The sequence below is a fragment of the Ruditapes philippinarum genome, unplaced genomic scaffold, assembly GCF_026571515.1.
Source record: "Ruditapes philippinarum isolate M1 unplaced genomic scaffold, ASM2657151v2 ctg10297_1_1_1_1, whole genome shotgun sequence".
NCBI classification, from domain to species: domain Eukaryota; kingdom Metazoa; phylum Mollusca; class Bivalvia; order Venerida; family Veneridae; genus Ruditapes; species Ruditapes philippinarum.
In genome coordinates, this window is record NW_026853516.1 from 27944 (window position 1) to 34414 (window position 6471).

The 6471-nt window shown below is 32.3% G+C and overlaps 1 long non-coding RNA gene across 1 annotated transcript; it reads right to left on the reverse strand.

Moving 5' to 3' along the window:
* Positions 1-296: 296 nt before the first annotated feature.
* LOC132737098 (uncharacterized) lies at positions 297-2131 on the reverse strand. The gene is made up of 3 exons (XR_009626680.1): positions 1954-2131; positions 1299-1445; positions 297-986 (listed from the first exon to the last, which is right to left on the reverse strand). It is a non-coding gene; the product is annotated as an uncharacterized LOC132737098 (long non-coding RNA).
* Positions 2132-6471: the final 4340 nt, after the last annotated feature.

The following is a 6471-nucleotide window of genomic DNA, read 5'->3' on the forward strand; positions in this document are numbered from 1 at the left end:
AAAATAATAATTTATTATGTCGCTGTTTTATTTCTTAAATCTCGCTTCCGCCCTCGCGGGGCGACGTTTTATTTATTTAACTGCGCCCCGCGTCCTCCCTAATAAGCGAGTTTTCGCTCCGCGCCCCCGCGGTTTTAAATTGCTAATTCTCGACTTTTCGCTTTGCAGGGTCGTGTGGCGAAAACACGAATGCCTGGCAAATGACGTTTTAAAAACACCAACCTTCTGACATATTTTGTTAACATTACACTACGAAAATAAGGACGTGCATGAATAATATCTAGTTTTTGCGTACCCAGATAGCAGACAGTAGTTGGCCCAACGTTGGGCCAATTACATTTGCTTTGTTGGCCCAACACATAATGCCAACGTTGGCCCAATGTCAATTTGCTAATTGGGGCAACGTTGGGCCAACGGTTGGTATATGGTTGGCCCAACGACTGCTTTCCTACTCTTATCGTTGGCCCTCCATTGGCCCAATGACTGGTTTTCCTTCCTATCGTTGGCCCTCTGTTGGCCCAACAACTGATTTCCCTTCTTATTGTTGGCCCCCCGTTGGCCCACTGACTGGTTTCCTATAATAAACATTGGCCCTTCGTTGGCCCAATGCCTTATTTTCTACTATCTAAGTTGGCTCTCAGTTGGCCTATCACTTTGTTTCCTACTCTTATTGTTGGCCCTCCATTGGCCCAATTACTTGTTTCTTACTACTAACGCTGGCCCTCAGATGACAAGACCAAAAACAGCATGTCTCCTAGAATTCAGAGAGACCGTAAAATAAAAGAACATAAAATATTCTAATTACTACAATTTATTTCTAAATGTTGTTCACATATCATTTTCATTTTCTTCTCTTTGTTGTTGCAACTTTTTAGCCAGTCTCTTCCTCCGCCCGCCTCCCCTATCCTTGGCATATCTTAGCCACTCCTTCATTGTCTTCTCGATTTCATTATGAGTAGACCCCTGTCTACTTCCTCTTACAGCATCTGAAATTTATACAGTTTACTGATTTTATTTAAACATACACTACTAATTAGAATTTACTAGTTTAAAGGCAAATAAAACTGAAAAACTGCAAACAGAGCTAAGGGATAAGACTTTGATAGTAAGGAAATATTTTAAATTACAAGTCAATAGATTTAATAGTTATAGAGATATTTGACATAATTAAACATTTTAACCTAAAATTTTCAAGTTAAAAAGAGGAATAATTCTGTCAAAATGATGATCATTTACAACACAAGAGGCATATCTTACACCAACGGTGAAATCAACTTTGAAAAAGTAAAAATACAAACCTAATATGACTGTTTTAAGTCTAAGTTTTTCGAGCCTTTTCCAACCCAGTTGTATTCTAGGGCAACTTCCTGAGACAAAGTGTGAGACATAACACGGCGAACATTGCTCTCCACACTATCTCCTCCAATTAGACATAAATTTGCTGTCTGAAATGAAATAAAAACAATTTTGCAGTCGGGTAAAGTAATTTGTGTTTTATGCGAAGTTACACTTTAAATTAAATTTACACAAAGTTTCGTATACCACTACCAAACATATTAATATAAATTACCTATTTATTACTCAGAGCAGATTGTATGAGCTTAACAGTGCTAATTGTAGTTTGTCAGTTTGTACTAACTTGCAACTTATCAAAGATTTTTTGCAGTTATCACAATAAATTTAGATGTAAAATTATGCACATATCATATTTTAAGCTGATTAACACTGATATAATTAAATGGTTTTAATTTCATTACAAAAATCAAATTCATTCCTGAAAACATCAAAGTATTTTCCATTACCAATCCGCCATTTTGTATTAATCACATGACCTGGTCACGTGGATAGTATAACAGGTTTTAAAACACTTATTCCGTGCAGGTTTAAATACATTAATATATTAGAAGGGTTTATTTTAAAGATTAAAGTAAAAAAAACTCTAGATCTACTTACATTTTTCAGTGTTGAGAAATTGCAGTCTAATTCAAATTTATTTAAATATATCTGTAAACACGTCCACGCAGCTCGAAATCAAGGGAGGGAACGGATGGGTAGTGCCAAAATGATCCTATTTCCATTCATTGATTACATAACCAGAGGTTAATTAGAGTTTAGAGTGGAAGATTCCGGAGGTTTATTAGTCGCCGGTAGAAACCGGCCACTATATTTGTAACAGTTTAATATTATACCTATGGTAGGAGAAGGCATTAATTTCTGTAAATAAAAGCATAACAATTACTGAACAATTAAAGACTACAATTGTTTTCAGTAATCTCAAAAATTCAAACATACAATAATGTTGCTCAATGAAATGAAATATTCAAATATTGACATCGTAAAAAGCAACATTACAATTTTTATAAAATGAATAAATGACGTATCCCTATGGACCAGTCATTTAATTTAGGGATGCTTTTACCTTTTTTTAAGTGTCAAGCGTTGCTATTTTATGATAAATAAATCATGCATGATATTTGAAATGACACTTTTAAATTATCTGGTTGTTTGTATCTTATGAGACCTATTCTATTTTTTTATCTTATTTATTATAAACAGTTTCTCCCAGAATCACGTGACTACACGTTGTATGTTATTGTTATAAAATCTATTAATAGTAACAGTTTCTCCCAGAATCACGTGACTACACGTTGTATGTTATTGTTATAAAATCTATTAATAGTAGACATCATACAGGTAATTCGTGAATGGTTGGCAGCTGATAAAGTGCAAATCAAAGTAATTTTGTATGAAAAATCTCGGTATGACAGTAGGGGCCGGAATCGTATTGGATACAAAGAGAAAACTAATTTTCAACTTCTTTACCAACGTCAGTCTGGATTCAGGTCAAATCATTCATGTCAAACAGCATTGATTAGAATTATTGATGACTGGATTACAGCTATTGACAAAAATGAAATAGTTGGTTCAATTTTCCTTGATCTCTCTAAAGCTTTTGACTATGTGGATCACTCTATTATTATTGAAAAGCTTAGAATGTATAACCTAGACCCTTCATCAGTTGCTTGGTTTTCCTCCTATTTAGATTGCAGAACCCAACAAACTTACATATCCGGTTTATGTTCAGAGTCAAGTTCAGTAACTACTGGAGTTCCTCAGGGCTCAGTGCTAGGTCCTATACTGTTTTTAATCTATATCAATGACCTGCCTTTGTCTATGGAAAAAACAGAAACTGATATTTTTTGCTGATGACACTACCCTTTCAACCTCTGATGTATCCCTAAACAGAGTAGTTGAATCTCTTACTCATGATCTTTTAAATGCCAACAAATGGTGTGATTTGAATCGCATGTCTATCAATGTTAACAAAACTAAGGTCATGTATATTTCCTCAAAACACAAGCAAAATTATATCCATGAAAGTAATCCTTGTATTCTATATAAAACAGAGCAAATTTTTTGTAGCTCTGAAGAAAAATTATTGGGTATTACAATTAATAACACCTTGTCTTGGCAAAGCCATATTGATAATGTTCTTAAAAAGTGTAACTCATTGTTACATTTATTATCACGTATTAAATTATTCATATCTATACCTGTACGTAAAATATTTTACAATGCATATATTTTACCACATCTTGATTATTGTTGCATAATTTACGGTAACTGTACGTCTTTTCTAGAAGATAAACTCATTAAGTTCCAAAAGAGAGCTGCAAGACTAAATTCTAGACAAAGATTATGACACTCCATCTGCTGAACTTTTTTTTCTGAAACTCCGCTGGATGACCTTTTCACAGAGGGTTGTTTTTCAAAAAAGCTACTATGATGTTTAAAATAATGAATAATCAGGCGCCTACCTATTTATTGAATAATTTCATTTTATCGTCAGATGTTCATACTCGCATTTTGCGTTTCATCATCTGATTTTCAACTTTATACCCTAGACCAAATACTGAACAATTTCGTAAGTCTTTTGTTTATTCTGGATCTTGTATTTGGAATGGCCTTCCTGATTATATTAAGTCTGCTACATCTGTTAACCATTTTAAAACCTTATACTTGAGGTATTATCACACATCCATGTATACAAATTGATAATCTCCTGTATGTTTTTACATTTATGTATTTTAATAGTTTGAATATGTTAAATTTACATTGTTCCTTGTTGAGGGCCTCATGGAAGATTGATATGTTTGTTCAAATGAGTTCTCTCGTTAAATAAAGTCTTTATTATTATTATTATTATTATTATTATTATTATTATAAAACCATCTTTGTGTTGATCGTTTATTGCACTGAAAGGCAATTAAACGTTAACTTTATCGTATGTAACGACAGGAATATTGATTTCAGCTAAATAATATATTTTTTCGATAGTGCATAAGAATATTTTTTTTATGCAGACACCACTTTTACAGTAGAATTGCATTGTTTTATGCAATAATTAGGCCTAAGCATATATATTTTCATAGTCACTTTGCAAATATTTGATGAATCGGTAATAATTTTTCGGTAATTATCGGATGCTGAAGAAAACCATACGTATAAAGGTATATGTATAAAAGTAGAATTACAAGTAGAAGTATAATCATATCACTTGCTTTACAAGCCTCGATGACAAGGTGTTAGATTTTAAGTTAGTTTCAAATTGAAGACTGTAGGTTCGATAAAGTGATTTTTTATGTTTTTTTTTTTATTTTGCAAAACTTGACCGTTTATCAAAATTATGTAATAAAAAAGTGAAGCACACGATTTATCAACTTATGTTTCATAAAGTTAAAAGATATAATAAAAATCAATTTATGAAAACTACAAACAGGATTTGTCCGAGATTCGAACTTGCGCCTACTACATGTAGGTTACAACTTCGTCATACTTAGTTACCACTAGGCCATCAAGCAGTATTAATTGATATAATTATACATGTAATTATACTTACAATATAAATCGTTTAACAATAATGATAATAAGATATGTAAGCAAACGGAACAGCTCCCGAAAATTATTGAGTCTCGGGTAAATATTGCCAAACAATACTTGCTTATTTTAATAATGATAACAGTTTCTTGACAAAATTGATGTTTTATTTATAACATAACATACATTTATTGCATAAAAAACTCTCAGCAAGAAAGATATAATTGTGGCAAGTAAATGATTACGTGTTTATGTAAACATTACTCAACTTATTGTTCCTGTTTTTTTATACTCGAACCATTAAACTGATATTTTCTTTTATTTATAATAATACAATCATATTTCTATCCGGCGACTTGATGCTTTAGCATCAAAATCTCTACTTGTTGTAAACATTTAGGATGGTTAATCTATTTCAGAACATGTATAATTGCTTTAGATTATACATCAGATCTTCAAGATTTCTATAGATCTATATAGATACATCCCCTACTACTGCATAGCCTGGGCTTTGGTCATTTCTAGACTCACAAAGTAATTATTTTCTTACGTACATTTCTGATTTAATTTATATGAGTATTTCTGAATGTGACAATAATTGAAACATGGCTTCAAAAAAAACTTTATAAACTTAAGTCTTTATATACTCATTGTAGTGTACTGTTTATATACAGTAAAATATCTACATGCATATATATGTGTTTAAAAAAAATAAATTTTGGGTCAGGTGCAGTATTATATTTGACGAAAATGTATCGTTGGTCAAACGTTGGCCCAACATCTGTTTTAAAGTACATATTTATCGTTATTGGGCCAATGCAGAAATGTCGCTGGTGTTAACTTATGGTTGGTTCGACGTTGGGCCAACAACTGCATTTATAATACATGTTAATTAGTGTTGGGCCAACCATGGCCCAACCACGATTTTCCTTTGACGATTTTCCGTGGTTGGCCCAACCACTGCATGTTTACAGGGTATCTCCTAAGTTGAAAAGTCGATGGTGGAAACAGTATTCCGTAGTTTTAAGATATGGCTGTATATGCGTAAAAAGCGGTGATTACTTTCCTGACAAAACACTCGCTCAGTCGTATTTTTCTACATATAGATGAAAACCATTAAGGAAAAAAATTGAAGGCAAATTACGAGTTAACATATCTAATTGACACTTGATAGATTGACCTTGCAACAGGGAACACTTTCAGTTTTAGATTTCCGGTTTCAGGATGTTTTCTAAGTATTTCCCCTTATCTATTTGTAACATGTCGCGGCTGATATATAAAATGTATATTATTTGAAGTAAACACTTAAATGTAATTAGAATAAGAAAAAAAAATCAGTTCACGTGGATATCATTGTTTAAAATTAAGGACACGTGTTTTACAATGAAGTGGATGTATGCGTAAGACCCTTGCAGTTATTGAATTCCCGTCCTGCTTTATAAAAAAAAAGCAGGAAAAAATAAACGAATATATTGCGCGTTTTATCTTTAATAGCTGTTTACAGCAGCAAGCCTCCAGATTCGTGTTATTTTTCATAATTTTTTTGGAAATGAATTTAAAAGCAAAATAATGTTTGGTGAACAAAATAAAGTA